The sequence below is a fragment of the Saccopteryx bilineata genome, chromosome 3, assembly GCF_036850765.1.
Source record: "Saccopteryx bilineata isolate mSacBil1 chromosome 3, mSacBil1_pri_phased_curated, whole genome shotgun sequence".
In the NCBI taxonomy this organism is placed as follows: domain Eukaryota; kingdom Metazoa; phylum Chordata; class Mammalia; order Chiroptera; family Emballonuridae; genus Saccopteryx; species Saccopteryx bilineata.
In genome coordinates, this window is record NC_089492.1 from 134,028,262 (window position 1) to 134,045,096 (window position 16,835).

At 37.5% G+C, this 16,835-nt stretch overlaps 1 pseudogene; it reads right to left on the reverse strand.

Moving 5' to 3' along the window:
• Positions 1-2,007: 2,007 nt before the first annotated feature.
• LOC136329890 (T-cell surface glycoprotein CD1e, membrane-associated-like) overlaps positions 2,008-16,835 on the reverse strand; it is a 29,193-nt pseudogene continuing 14,365 nt past the window's right edge.

The following is a 16,835-nucleotide window of genomic DNA, read 5'->3' on the forward strand; positions in this document are numbered from 1 at the left end:
CTGAAACACTGAGTCACTGCCCACCTTCTGTTTCCTGGCTTACTTCTTGGAATGATCCAGTCTCCACAGGGTAGAACAAGAGAGAATCCTGAATATAGGGCAGTTGCTTTCCCTTAGGACCCTGGTCGGCAAACTGTGACTCACAAGCCACATGCGGCTCTTTGGGCCCTTGAGTGTGGCTCTTCCACAAAATACTTTGTGGGCGCTACCTCAATAAAGAATGTACCTACCTGTATAGTTTAAGTTTAAAAAATTTTGCTCTCAAAAGAAATTTCAATCATTGTACTGTTGATATTTGGCTCTATTGACTGATGAGTTTGCTGACCATTGCTGTAGGGCCTTAGGCTGATGCTGCAAGGATGGGACTACTCCAACCAAGAAAAATGGTGAATTGGTATTGGAGAATTACTCAGTTCAGGGGTTCCGGTGGACATCCCTCCTGGTGTCTCTCCTTGGGTCACCAACTTGACATCTCCTCATACAACTCTAGTCCTCTCAGCCCTTCCTCTGCTGGATCCCTGGGTAAGTGGCTGTAAACAAGATCTTCTGTGTTGACCCTTTAAAATGGTGCCTGTGTCTCTGACAACTCCTGTCTCTTTCTCACAGACAAAAACTGTAATGCAGGTAGCCAAGGCCAAGCAGGTTCACACTGGATTTGGAAAGACATTTGAGGAACTGTGGAGCCAAAAAGCTGTGGGTCATTCTTATTTATTAGAATCTCACAACAGTGGGTGAGTAAATAGGTGGGGAAAAATGATTCTTCAAGGCAGTAGGTGAGCAAACCAGAAAACAGGTCCTCAAGGTAGTGGGCAAGCGATCCGAGCCTCACAGTGGCAGGTCAGTGATCTACAAAACCACCCTGAGTACAAGTATCTGTAACCTTATATAGGCCACACACATGTGACTGTGCCATGTGCTCACATGCTAATCATGCAAAGTGTAAGCAAGCAAGCTTAACATAGCTATTTTCCCAAAGAAAACTTGCCTCTTTTTACTGCCAAATGCTATGTGGGCACCTCTTTTAGGCTCTGAGGCTCTAAGCTGGATCTCCTGGACTAGAAGTTAGGACTCTCCCCTCTCAGGGAAAATTTTCCCACAGCTGAGAGTGCCTTCAGACCCTCAGCTGTCACTGGCTCTGGGGAGTGAGGAACCCCTTTTTATGTTTTCTCTCTTCCTACCAGCCTCAATGTGGCTTCTGTGACTCTGGGGTTATGGGTTCTTCTTCAATTAGTCCGAAGTTGGCTTTTCAAAACAATTGTTCTTAAACTTAGTTATAACTGAAATTTCGTCCTAGGTGGTTATAGTTGAAATGTCTGCCTACTCAGTCACCACCTTGAAATCTCCATTATTTTTTTTTTATCAAATTGACAGGGGCGGCATTAGTTAAAAAATTATGCCAGATTTAACTGTAGAATTCTATAATACTATATCTGCATACAGTATTATGTGTTAACCACCCCGAGTCAGATCTCCTTTTATCACCATTTATCTTCCCTTTACCCTCTTCTGCCTCCCCACACCTTTTCCCCTATATCCTCTGGTAATCATCATGTTGTTTTCTGTGTCTATGTGGGTTTTTTCTCTGCTTAATCCCTTCACCTTATATTACTAGCCCCCCCCCCAAAAGCTCCCTTTTGACAGCTATTAGTCTGTTCTCTGTATCTATGAGTTTTTTTTCTACTATGTTTGTTAGCTTATTTTGTTCATTTGATTCCATGTGTAAGTGAGATCTTCTCGTTCTTGTTTTGAGATTTCAACTGAGCCTTCCAAAGAAGCTTCCAGGGAAGATTCAGAAACAGGCACCTGAATTAGATTTTGAAGGATTAATAAACAGGTGGCCAAAGCAGAAAAGAGATGGTCACACATGGGGGAAGGGAAGAATAGGTTTCCAAATAAGTCAGAATGTCTGCCAGAACAAACTACTTTAGCAAAGTCATGCTATGTTTATTGGCAGAAGGAGCAGAAGAAGCAGACCAGAATTTTATGTATAAGATAAAACAAATATCATCAGAGTTGGATTAGGCTCATTTTCTATTTCTTCAAAAATCTGTTTTTTATCCATGATTTCTGTGCTGAAGAGAGATACTTTCCTGAACTCCTCAGTTCCTGGGTGTTGCCTTTAATGGGAGGGGTAGGGTTGGAGGCATGGAAAGAGCAGACATTCTGATTTGAGCTGTGGGAGAAGAAGAGAATTTTGATATCAAAGAGGGGTAATCAGAGAGGAAACAAAACAATATAGGAATAAAAAAATAACTGAGTAAGTAGTTGAAGAAACAAAGCATGTCTCATGTGTGCTGTTTAAACCATAAATACATTACAACCACCATAACCATGGTAACTGCTACAGCCAAACATCAGTTTCAAGGAGATGGGGTATCCATTTGATTGGGGACAAAATAATGTCAATCTATAAAATACACTCTATCCTACCTCAGTTAATGTTTCTCATTTCACAGGGTTGGGACCTTTCAAGAGTTTTTTTTTGTATTTTTTAGAGCCCTTATTTCAATTCTTCCTGAGTCGATATGCCTGATCTCACCTCTCTCTTTCTCTCTCTCTCTCTTTTTACCAAATCATTAGCTCCTTTCTTTATCTTCATCATCTCTAATCTTCTCCCTCTATTTTCTTGAAATTTAATTGGTATGAATCTTTACCCTTCTTTATGATTTATATTGTCTCACTTTTATCTCTGGTGCATAGCAGTCCTACACATTCTCCAGCTGCTCATTCATTAGCCCTGAGACTATAAGAAGACTATTATTTACCAGCAGGGCTCTCATTCTTTCTCATCCCAGTGAATGATTATATCATGGCTTCCCAGGATGCTGTGTTTCACTCAGCAGTACAGGCCAGCTGTCACATCCAGGGTTATTTGAAGGTCTCGTCATCATTGGGCAGGACTTCACCTCATTGAGTGCCCGCTGTCCCTCTTGACCCCGCATCCACATCACCTACACAGGTTTTGGACGAAAACCAGAGATGTGGCACACCAGCAGCAGATGGCCACGACCAGCAATGGAGTCTATGGTCACCCAAACCTTTGGCTTCACTGGAAAAAGGGGAGAAGAAATGGAGTTTAGGAGGGCAACCCAATCTGAGTTTTGTAGCACAAGTACCTTATCAGCTTGGGTAATTCACTTTTTCTTGTCGTAGAAACACTCCTGAATGCACACTCACCTTCTAGCTTCTTATTCTGTGTTTCAAAGTGATGACAAAGAGTAAAACACTGAAATACAGGAGTTAAAGCACTGAGGCTGTGAGGGGAGAAGAGTTTGGGCTCATCTTGTTGTTCCTTGCAGAAGGCCTGGCAGAATTAAGGTAGATGTCACTGGGAAGATCCAGCACAATATCTTTAATAATTTGATAGTGAATAAGCACATTATAGACATTCTGAGCCTTACTTCCTGTTCCTGGAGATGGCTTCCAGAAATTCCTTGGAAAATCAAGAAATTTGATCCTTGATTTGCTGCATTTAAATTTTTTTTCTGCTCTCGGTTCCTGAGATTAGCATTAGAGAGCAGAGCAGAGAAAGGCCATGTGGAGGAGGCCAGGAGAAGCAGCCAAGATGGTGGAGTGCTGAGGGAGAAGCCAGTCTGTGTGGAGAGAAGGAGATGGGGAACAGAGGGCTGAGGACCAGTTGTGAGATCACTGACATTGCTGAAGAAGATGGGGCCAGCTTACTCCAGCCTCTAGTTATAGGCTGAAGTGGCATCAGTATCATCCTTCAGTCCCGCACAAGGCTTCTGTTCAGACTCGAGGGCAATTCCCAAACAAGTTGGGATAGAGCTATAAGGGCACAGATCTCCACTGTGGCAACTTCTCTAGAGCAGGAGGCATTTACAAAGAAGAATAAGAAGGTTCAGAGTCCAGAAAAAACTCCACAGGGAAACCATGCACTGCTGACACCGAGTACCATGAGAGGTGTACAGCTGCTCCAGAATAATGATTCTGGGCTGCTGTGTGTCTGAGAAATAATGTCTGGAGCACAGAAGACCATCTGTGTCTGATCACAGATACATGAAGTCTTATTCTTTTAAGCATCTGCAACTTCCACAGTAGTTCTACAGGGAAGGCCAAAGTGTTAGGGAGCAAATGCTCTTGGGATGATGCTGAGGTATATTATAACCCCATAGGATTGAGCTACATAAGCCTAGAGTAGTCCCCTCTACTTCTTTAGTGAGATATAATTCACATGTGAAACAATTCACATTTAAAGTGTAAAACTCAGTGGTTTTTAGTATAGTCACAAAGTTATGTGTTCTTTAACATAATCTAATTTTAGATCATTTTTGTCACCCCGAATGGACTTTGTTTTGGCAGTAATAAAAAGCACAAGCATTTAAGCTAAAAAAAAAAATATTTTTTTTTCCTGAGGCCTTTCTGGAATGCATTGTACAGCTGCTGATATCTAGATCTCAAAAAGTTCTGCGGGTAGACAATGAAGAAAGAGTCAATATGGAAGAAATTGTAGAGAGGAAACATCAACATCTAGAAAGTAAAGGAATTCAAGAAAAGAAACATGTACTGTAAACTCACATGAAGACTAGAGTTTTCTGAAAAAGGGGGAGGATATTTGTGGGAAGTAAATAAGAAAATAATAAAGAAATGTTGAAATAATTAATCTGAAGAGGCTAGATGAGAAGACTGGTAGAAAGACAACAGAACAGTCAGGAAGAGCTCACACAGGACTGGTTAGGTCCTGGTTAGGCCACGTGAGCACTTAGGTCATGAGGAAGAAGGGCAGATACTGTTGGGAAAGGCTGAGTCTAAGACTAAGGTTGAGGGAAAGAAGATCACAAGGTGACAACTATTCCAAGGAGCCAGAATATGAGGGTATATTTAGGAGTGTGAAGATATATACATGTAGGTCATACTGTATATGTGGTGGGATGACAGTAGCATGGGAATAGTGGTAAAGGTGAATCAGAGAAGGAGTGAGCCAAGGGAGACAGAACACAAAGTCAGGAAGATTGAATAATGGTCAGAGCCGACATATCACCTTCCCTGGTTAGAACTTTCAGACAAATATCACCTTGGAAAAGCAAACTCATATTCAAACTGAAACTGACTGGAAAATGCCTGCACTTCCTGGTGGAAACTATAGGTGTACAATTGCAGTAACACATAAATGTTCTTCATCTTGTTGCTGAAATTACTTCCCAGCCAAGACCACAGAAAGTGGATGGTGCTTGAGACACTGTCCCAGTGATGAGTCTGCAGCTCATTCAGCCAGCCTGAGCCCTCAACGTGCTGCCAGATCTAGTTGGCAAAGGTGGAGATCTGGAACATGTGAATGGAGAGGGGTCTTCTGATTCTGGATGATGGGGTACTAGAACTTGGGTTAGCTAAAAGAGAAGTCACAATTGAGAGAAGGTGAAAGTAGGGTACACAAGGGGCCCCTGTAGGTGAAAAAATGAGAATAATTACAAATTTGTAAATAATCCCATATCCCTTTTCCCTGATCTAGATTCTTGTTTCCAAAATCAGAAATAGATGGGGATCAAGGATGGAGCCTGGCCCTCTTCTGGCATGCAGATTCTAAGGGTGCCCAGTAGGAGCATTACTCCCTGCCTCGAGGACTTCTCCAGAACTTTTCTCCACCCTGCTTTGCCCAACCACAGATATCATTCCACCTGAGTTCTTCTTATCCACTGTGCTTGGCCTATGGCAGAGAATTCCCTTGAAGAGCAGGGGCAGAAACAGAGCATTGAAGTTCTGGTTGGTAAGGATGCCTCAGTATGTGAATGCCCACAGACTCAACTATCAGCTTCCCCTCCAAACCCTTTTGAACTCTTCTGTCACTTTGCCACAAATCGACATCTTCCTCTGCTCACTTCCTTGTCAGAGAAGCCCAACTGCCTCCCTCAGCCACTAGCTTCCTACAGGCTCTCTCATTTCCCTTCCATCTCTTCCACTATCAGGCTTCTAGATTTCTTTTTGCTCTTGTCTGCCTCCTAACCTCCTGATTTCACCATCAACAACAAAAGGAGTCTTAGTTTGAAAAAAAAAGTCTGTGGTCAGTACTCTGGAAAATGTAGTTCTTCTTGGCATTGGAGAACTCAAGCCCACACTTGGATCTCAATTTCCTTTTTTATAAAAAGTAGTAACAGAAGGTCCTCAGTAGTGCCCCATGGCCTCTTCAGCAGTGTACCCACTCCTGATCTCTCTGTGATCTTCTCTTCTGATCACCTTCCCAGCCTTCATGCTCCCTCTCCTTGGTCTTCTCTGTATTCCTCTGCTTACCCATTATTTTTTCCTCTGGATACTCTCACCACTCTTCTCATTACCTTGGCTCTTCTCCTTGTTCCCTCACTACCTGTTTTTTTATTTTTCTATTTACAAAATTATTATCAGAAAATAATAGGTACTTTGAATGTAGCTGTATAATCCACAGGAAAACCTTTATAATCCACAGTGAAGAAAGAGCAGCAGTGGTAATACAGATTATCAGATAATCTGAGAAAAATACCCTTTTGCTCAGCATCTGTAGTCAGTCCACCTGTCATTGTTAAGGATCCATGAGTACTCTTGACCTGGAAGTGTTGAGCTGATAAGTCAATGGATGTTCATTAATATTATAAGAGTGGGTCTATAGGGGATGCACAGGGCCTTGGGCTCCCACTCTATCCTAAATGAGTTGAGTGTGTCTTCAGGTACCTTTGCTATGAAGAGCAGTCATACATACTTCCCTCCACAGTTCATGTACTGGAAGCACTGGAGACCCCTGAGTGGTGTCTAATTAGAGAAGAGTTTTATTGGAGGCAGGAAAATGACTCCAGGGACTTGAGTGTCAATGGGAGAATTAATTACCGTGTTGAGCCTTTACTTTTGTTCTTTTCATTGATATTTGCTGTGCAACCAGCGGGCAGTTGAAATACCCTATCTTTTTGGTTTTCATAGACACATTTAACTGACATTTAGTCAGAGCCCACCTGGTGCCACAAGATATGTCAGACACTAAGATTTCAGAATGAAGTCCTTAAGAGAAAACAAACAAAATACGTACTCTAAAATCTCTATGTTTGTAATATAAAAGACTTACAGAATTGTGCTCAGAGTTATTGAGAAAAGTTTACACTCAGTCTCATCCATTATTTCTGATTTCTAAGACACTGGCTTCTGCCACCTCATGTTCAATGCTATGAAGAATATGTCATAATTCTAGGGTATTGAATAATAATTTTAAAAAAATTTAAAAAATATTTAAAAATATTTTTAAAAAATTTAATGCAAATTATTATTTTCTTTTGAGACACAAATAAATCTATATTTGAATACTCAAAAACTCAAAAAATGACATAAACTCCCTTATGAAACTAAAGATCTAAGTAAAACCAAAAATTAACTCAACACAATAAATACTATTATAAATTTATTTTTACTGATGAATTGACTATATCAAACTGAAAGGTTTCTGCACAGCAAAACCAATCATCAACAAAACAAAAAGGCAATCAACAAACAATTAAAGATATCTGCAAATAAAATCCCCAATAGAGGCTAACATCCAAATATATACATATTAATACAAAGAACTCATACAACTCTACAACACAAGAAACAGAAAGTCCAATTTTAAATATGGGCAGAAGACCTGAAAAGACAGTTTTCTCAAGAAGACATAGTGATGGCCAACATATATATGAAAAATTGCTCAACATCACTAGCTACAAGAGAAATGCAAATCAAAACCACAGAGCTACCACTCACACCTGTTAGATTGCCTGTTACCAACCAGGAAACAAATACAAGGGTTGGAGAGGATGTAGAGAGAAAAAAAACCTCATCTACTGCTGGTAAAAATGTAAATTGATACAGTCACTATAGAAATATAATAGAGTTTTCTCAAAAAGTAATACATGGAATAAAAAAGCTACAAACAAACATAGTCACAGACAACAGTAAGGTGGAAATCAGAGAGAAGGTGGAATAAAGGAAAGTTGAAGATGGTAAAGGAGGTCAAATATATGGTGATGAAAAGACTCTAGAGTAGACGTTAGGTCAGTGGTTCGCAAACTTTTTGAAGTCAGGATGCATTTAAAATCCTATAAATAATTGTAAGCGCACTATAACAAATTTGTGAGAAATATGTTATAATAATTAAGTCAAATATTAAAGAAAAAATATAAAGTCAAAGCATACTTTTATGGTAATTAAATGAAATAAATATGACAAAATTAAATTTATTCTGACATTAAAAATACTTTTATGTTACATTTTTTAGTTCTGCTTTTTAGAATTTGTAAAAAAGAGGGGTTAAAAATTTGAACAATGACAAAAAAGTTATCTTTTTATATATCTTTTTATATATATATAGATACATTCTGAGTAAGATTTAGTAAATTCGGCAGGTCTCGGCACAAATGTGTTAAGTTTTTTCATTCGTGTGTTTAAGAGAAACATGAGCCTGATGTATCATAGAGATTTCTTTAATGTTTGGGCATGTATTTAAAAGGCAAACTCTCATTTCCTCATCAATACATTGAAGAATTCCTCTTTTTACTCTTAATTGTGTTGAGGGTAGAAAATCTTATTTCACATAAATAGGATGTTGGAAATTGTAGTAAAATGTTCAAAGTTGTTTCAGATATTGCCACATATTCTTCTTTTATAGAAATCCAAAAGGCTTCAAGAGACAATTTCTTATGTTTAATCATCAATCCATGATCACTGGATACAACTGCTAGTTCTTCTTCTGTTAATGTTAAACCAAAATCACTTGAAGCTTCCATGAATGCGTTTCTAATCCAATTGTATTGTTCAGTGTTAAGTGATGGAAAATGCTATAAATTAAATTCTTCCCATCAGCCTTCAAGTCCTATTTTATTTATACTTAACTTTTGCTCACTTCCAGAATCAAATTCTTCAATATCATTCTTCTTTTTGAGAAATCTATCCATTTTATTTGGGTGTATTTACCTAAAAATAATACTATGATGTGTTAATAATAAATATAATAATGATGTGTTAACAAAAAGAGCAGTATTTCCATAATGAAATGGTACAATAGAGTAATCATATTTAATATTATATCTGGGAACATGCCGTGAACCAATGCAACTAGTAATTCCAGGTCCCGAGTGGGAATGGTGAGGAATTAAGAAAATACACAGAATTAAGAAAATATGCAGAATTAAGAAAAAGTGGGATTGGGAGGGCCCTGTAATTGCTGCTGGCAAAAACAAAGCATGTCCAAAAACCACATCTTACTTTATTTATAGGGCAAAGTGGGCCATTAGCAAATCAATGAGATTTTTGATCATGTTTCTAAGGCAACCCAAGAATTTTACCAAGTCCAAAAAACCCCCACTATATATATCATCTTAACTTTACAGAAAACAAAGGATAGAAGAAACTTGTCTCCAGTCTTTCCAGGGAACATGGGTGGTAGTGTAAACAATCCAGCACCACAGCTTAACAGCCTTTTGCAACCTAATCAGGCAAGTGAGGTGGGAGGTTGGGCAGACTGTTAGCTTACAGCCAATTCCCCACACCTCTGTCCCCCAAAAATCTAAACTCCAAAAACCCTGTTGGTTTTTTGGTTTCAACAGGCACATATTTCTCTGGAATATCATAGGGCGCACCTGGAAGTCTTCTAGGGTGCACACTTTGAGAACTACTGCTTTAGGTCATGAAACACAATGCAATGCACCAATGATTTATTATAGAATTGTACTTTTTTATTTTAAAATTTTTTCATTAATTTTAATTTTCTGTGTTAACATGGATTAAAATATCCCACTCAATATAACTCAGTCACCCCTATGTCTTTTTCTCCGATTCCCCCTTTGTCCTTTTCCCCTAACTCCCTCCCCCCTTCTCTCTGGGATTTGCTGTCCTGTTATCTGAGTCTATGTGTTATGTATATATAATTTCACTAATCCCTTCACATTTACTGATCCCATCCCCACATTTTCCTTTCATCTGAAAGCAGTCCCTCTGCTCCCTGTGACTCCCCTTCTGCTTCTCTTCCATTCCTCAGCTCACTTTGTTCATTAGATTTCACATATACGTGAGATCATATGATATTTGTCTTTATCTGCCTGGCTTATTTTATTTAGCATAATAATCTATAGGTCCATCCATGCTTTTGCAAAAGGTAAGATTTCCTTCTTTTTCATTACCACATAGTATTCCACTGTGTATATGAACTACAGATTTTGAATCCAGTCATCCACTGATGGACATTAGGGCTGTTTCCAGATCTTGGCTATTGAAAACCATGCTGCAATAAACATGGAGATGCATGTCTTTTTCTGAATCAGTGATTTGGTATTCTTAGGATATATTCCTGAAAATGGGGTAGCTGGGTCAAAAGCAAATTTTATTTTTAATTTTTTGAAAAAAATGCCATACTGTTTTCTACAGTGGCTGCACAAGTCTGCATTCCCACCAGCAGGGCAGGATGGTTCCTTTTTGTCCACACCCTCACCAGCACTTATTGTGTGTTGATTTGTTAATAACTGTCATTCTGACAGGTGTGAGGTGGTGTCTCATTGTGGTTTTAATTTGCATTTCCCTGATGATTAATGCCATTGAATATTTTTTCATATGCTTATTGACCATCAGTATGTCTTCTTTGAAGAAGTGTCTGTTCAGTTCTCTTGCCCATTTTTAAATTGGATTGTTTACCTTCCTGGTGTTTAGTTTTAGAAATTCTTTATAAATTTTTGTTATTAACCTCTTAACAGAAATATTGGCGAATATGTTCTCCCATTGTGTGGGTTGTCTTTTTATTTTGTTCATCATGTCTTTTGATGTGCAAAAGCTTTTTAGTTTAATATAGTCTCATTTGTTTACTTTGTTCTTTATTTCACTTGCCTGTGGAGATAAATCAGTAAAAATATTCCTACAGGAGATATCAGAGATTTTACTGCCTATGTTTTCTTCCAAGATGTTTATGGTTTCATGACTTATGTTTGAGTCTTTGATTCATTTTAGTTTATTTTTGTGAATGGTTTAAGTTGATGGTCTAGTTTCATTTCTTTGCATGTCACTGTCCAATTTTCCCAACACTATTTATTAAAGAGACTGTCTTTACTGCACTGTATGCTCTTATAAGTTTTGTCAAATATCAATTGACCATAAAGGCATGTGTTTATTTCTTGGTTCTCTGTTCTGTTTCACTGATCGTATGCCTATTCTTATGCCAATATCAAGTGTTTTGATTACTGTATATAACCTGATATCAAGAAGTGTGATACCTATCACTTTATTCTTCTTTTTCAAGATTGCTGAAGCTATTCATGTTCTTTTTTGGTTCCATATAAATTTTTGGAATATTTGTTCTATATCTTTGAAGTATCCCATTGGTATTTTAATAGAAATTGCATTGAATTTATAGATTGCTTTGGGTAATATAGACATTTTAATGATGTTTATTCTTTCTATCCATGAACACAGTATATGCTTCCACATGTTTGTATCTTCTTTGATTTCTTTTACCAATGTCTTATAATTTTTCAAGTACAAATCTCTTACTTCCTTGGTTAAAGTTACTCCTAAGTACTTTATTTTATTTTTGTTGCAATAGTGAAGGGGATTGTTTCCTTAATTTCTTATTCAGACAGTTTATTTTTGGTGGATAAATATGCCACTGATTTCTGATATTAATTTTATATCCTGCCACCTTGCTGAATTCATTTATTAGGTTTAGTAGTTTTTGGACTGAAACTTTAGGGTGTTCTATGTACAATATCATGTCATCAACAAATAATGATAGTTTTACTTCTTCTTTTCCAATTTGGATGGCTTTTATTTTTTCTTTTTGTCTGATTATTGTGGCTAGGACTTCTAGGACTATGTTAAATAAGAGTGGTGAAATGTTTCTGCCTTGTTCCTGATCTTAAGAGGATTGCTTTTAACTTTTGCCCATTGAGTATGATGTTGGCTATGGGTTTATCATAGATGACCTTTATCATGTTGAGGTATGTTCCCTGTATTCCCACTTTGCTAAGAGTTTTGATAACAAATGGGTGTTGGATTTTATCAAGTGATTTTTCTGCATCTATTGATATAATCATGTAATTTTTATTCTTCCTTTTTTTATCTGATGAATCACATTGATTGATTTGTGAATATTGTACCAGCCTTGCCTACCCATAATAAATTTCACTTGATTATGATTTTTTTAAATGTATTGCTGAATCTGGTTTGTTAATACTTTGTTGCACATTTTTGCATCTATGTTCATTAGAGATATTGGTCTATAGTTTTCTTTCTTTGCAATGTCATTACCTGATTTTGAAATGAGGATCATGCGTGACTCATAAAAAGAGCTTGAAAGTCTTCCCTCCTCTTGAATTTTTTGAAATAGCTTGAGAAGGATAGATGATAGTTCTTTGAATATTTGGTTAAATTCACGTGTGAAGCCATATGGTCCAGAACTTTTGTGTTTTGGGAGATTTTTGGTAACTGTTTCAATTTCATTTGTTGTAATCAGTCTGTTTAGGTTTTCTGATTCTTCCAGACTGAGTTTTAGAAGACTATGTTTTTAGGAATTTTCCATTGCACCTAGGTTGTTCAATTTTTTGGCATATAGATAATTATAGTATTTATTTTTACAATTTTTTGTATTTCTGTGTTGTCAGTGTTACTTCTTCATTTTCATTTCTAATATTATTTGAGTCCTCTATTTTTCTTGATGAGTCTGGTTAAAGGTTCATCAATCTTTTTTACCTTCTCAAAGAACCAGCTCATGGTTTCATTGATCTTTTGTATTTCTTTTTTTTTTTTTTTTTTTTGTATTTTTCTGAAGCTGGAAATGGGGAGAGACAGTGAGACAGACTCCTGCATGCACCTGACCGGGATCCACCTGGCACGCTCACCAGGGGGCGATGCTCTGCCCCTCCGGGGCATTGCTCTGCTGCGAACAGAGCCACTCTAGCGCCTGGGGCAGAGGCCAAGGAGCCATCCCCAGTGCCCGGGACATCTTTGCTCCAATGGAGCCTCGCTGCGGGAGGGGAAGAGAGAGACAGAGAGGAAGGAGAGGGGGAGGGGTGGAGAAGCAGATGGGCGCCTTCTCCTGTGTGCCCTGGCTGGGAATCAAACCCGGGACTTCTGCATGCCAGGCTGACGCTCTACCACTAAGCCAACTGGCCAGGGCGATCTTTTGTATTTCTTTTCTAGCCTTTATGACATTTATTTCCATTCCGATTTTATTATTTCCTTTCTTATACTTCCTTTTGGTTTTATTTGTTGCTCTTTGGCTAGTTTTTTTAGATGCAGGGTTAAGTTGTTTATTTGAGCTTTTTGTTGCTTCTTACCCTATGTTTGCAATGCTATGAACTTCCCTTTCAGGACTGCTTTTGCTGTGTCCTATAAATTTTGAGTTATTTTATGTTCATTTGCATTAGTTTCAAGGAAATTTTTTTTACTAATTTTAATGGGGTGACATAGATCATTCAGGGTACATAGGTTCAGAGAAAAAATCTCCAGGTTATTTTGACATTTGATTATGTTGCATACCCATCACCCAAAGTCAAATTGTCTTTCATCACCTTCTATCTGATTTTCTTTGTGCCCCTCCCATCCTTCCACCCCTCCCTCTCCTTTCTCCCCTCCCCTGTAACCACCACACTTTCCTCCATGTCCCCAAGTCTCATTTTTATGTCCTACCTAAGTATGGAATCATATAGCTCTTAGTTTTTTCTGTTACTTATTTCACTCAGTATAATGTTATCAAGGTCCATCCATGTTGTTGTAAATGATCCAATGTCATCATTTCTTATGGCTGAGTAGTATTTCATAGTATATATGTACCACATCTTCTTTATCCATCATCTATTGAAGGGCTTGTTGATTGTTTCCATATCTTGGCCACTGTGAACAATGCTTCAATAAACATGGGGGTGCATGTGTCTTTACATACCAGTGTTTTTGAGTTTTGAGGGTTTATAACCAGTAGAGGGATTGCTGGGTTATATGGTAGTTTTATTTTTAATTTTTTGAGGAACCACCATACTTTCTTCCATAATGGTTGTACTACTTTACATTCCCACCAACAGTGAATGAGTGTTCCTTTTTCTTCACAGCCTCTCCAACACTTGCCATTACCTGTCTTGTTGATGATAGTTAATCTAACAGGTGTGAGGTGGTATCTCATTGTAGTTTTGATTTGCATTTCACTTATAGCTAATGAAGATGAGCATCTTTTCATATATCTGTTGGCCATTTGTATTTCTTCCTGGGAGAAGTGTCTGTTCATCTTCTCTTTCAATTTTTTTATTGGATTGTTTGTTGTTGAGTTTTATGAGTTCTTTGTATATTTTGGATATTAGGCCCTTATCTGAGCTGTTGCTTGAAAATATTATTTTCCATTTAGTTGACTGTCTCTTTGTTCTGTTGTCATTTTCTCTTGCTGTGCAAAATCTTCTCAGTCTGATGTGGTCCCATTCATTTATCTTTGCTTTCACTTCCCTTGCCTTTGGAGTCAAATTCATAAAGTGCTCTTTATAACCAAGGTCCATGAGTTTAGTACCTATGTTTTCTTCCATGTAATGTATTGTTTCAGGTCTTATATTTAGGTTCAAGGAAATTTTTTATTTCTTCCTTGATCTCATTGTTAACCCATTTGTTATTTAATAACATGCTTTTTAGCCTCTAAATGTTTGAATATTTTTCAGTTATTTTATTGTAGTTGATTTTTTGTTTTATGCCCTTGTGATTAGAGAAGGTTCTTGATATAATTCCAATCTTCTTAAATTTACTGAAACATGTTTTATGTCCTAACATGTGGTCTATCCTAGAGAATGTACCATGAGCACTTGAAGAGAATGTATATTCTGCTGCTTTGAAAGGTTCTGAAGATATCTATAAAATTCAGTTGATCTAGTGTGTCATTTAAGGATGTTATTTTTTGTTAGTTTTCTACCTGAAGGATATATCTATTGGTATTAGTAGGGTATTAACATCTCCTACTATTATAGTATTACTGTCAGTCTCACCCTTTACGTCAATCAAAATATGCTTTACATATTTAGGTGCTCCTATGTTAGGTGCATAAATATTTACAATGGTTATATTCTTCTATTGGATTACTTCCTTTATCATTATGTAGTGACCTTCTTTGTCCCTTACTATAGCCTTTGTTTTAAAGGCTATTTTGCCAGATATAAGTATTGCTACACCAGCTTTTTATTCATTTCCATTTACATAAAATACCTTTTTTCAAGCCCTTCACTTTCAGTCTATGTGTATCATTTTTTTCTGAGATGGGTCTTTTGTAGACAGCATATGTATGAATCCTGTTTTCTTTTCTATGCAGCTACCCTATGTCTTTTAATTGGAGCATTTAATCCATTTACATTTAAGGTTATTATTGATATGTACTTATTTATTGCCATTTTAATCTTTAAATCTACAATCCTCTTTGTCTAGGTTTTTTTCTTTTGCTCTTTTTACAACAAGCCCCTTAACATTTCTTGTAGTACTAATTTGGTTGTAATAAATTTCTTGAGGTTTTTTGTTTGTTTTTTGTTTTGTTTTGGTTTTTTTTTCTGGGAAACTTTTTATTTCTCATTCAATTTTAAACAATAGCCTTGCTGGAGAAATAAGTCTTGGTTGTAGGTTCTTGTTTTGCATCACTTTTAATATTTCATGCCAATCCCTTCTGGCCCCAACTGTTTCTGTTGAGAAGTCAGATGTTATCCTTATGGGTGCTCCTCTTTAGGTAATTAACTACTTTTCTCTTGCAGATTTTAATATTTTTTCTTTGTCTCTTAACTTTGGCACTTTAATTATGATGTGTCTTGGTGTAGGCTTCCTTGGGTTCCTCTATAATGGGACTCTCTGTGTTTCTTGAACTTGTTTGAACATTTCCTTCATCAATTTAAGGAAGTTTTCAGCTATGATTTTTTCAAACAGGTTTCCTATCCCTTGTTTGTTCTCTTCTCCTTCAGGAATCCCTATGATGCAGATGTTGTTTCTCTTCATGTTGTTACAGAGGTCTCTTAGAATTTCCTCAGTCTTTTTAAGCCTCTTTTCATTTGGCTGCTCTGCTTCTGTGCTTTCATTTATCTTGTCCTCTAAATAACTGATTTGATCATCTTCATCCATCCTGCTGTTGATTCCTTCTACTGTAATCTTCATTTCTGCTATTGTATTTGTCATTTATGACAGGTTCTTTTTTATGATTTCAATGTCTTATTTGATGCTTGCTATCTCTTTATCTAGGTCCTTACTATGTTTATCCATCATTGCTCTTAGATTCTTGAGCATCCTAAAAATCATTATTTTAAACTCTGCATCTGGTAGTTTGATTACTTCCATTTAATTTAATTGTTTTCTGTACCAATTACAGGGGTTTTCTTTTGTTGATTCATTTGGGTTGCATTTCTCTATCAGCCCATTTTGTCTGTGTATTAGGTAGTGCTGTCTGTCTTTGAAATTTTTGTAGTGTCTTTGTGAGGAAGGTTTAGTTCGGTGGTATTGACCTCCAGACCACCTGTTTTCCTTGTTTTAGGAATGCTTCTTGAGGGTACTATTTTCCCTCTTGTTGTAAGTGAGTATTGAATGTAATTGGTGCTTTCCTGGGTATAGTTATCCCTTCAAGTTGACTGGCTCTAAAGGTCCACCTTGAACATGTGTATTACACACTGCACAATGTGTGTCCTGTTTGGCATATTTATTCTCCACAGTCTCTGGTGGCTGCTAGACTTCTCCTTGGGGTGTGGTGCTTGTGCAGCTAGCTGAGTCTAAGGTTGGTGCTCTCTGCCACTCACTACCAGTTGTGTTGGCTTTAGATCTTCTTGGGTTGGTGTCAGCTGTTGTTTGTAACCTGCTGTGGGCTACCTGTCTGCAGCTACTGCACTTTCTGCTGTTTGTGTTTGTGTTTT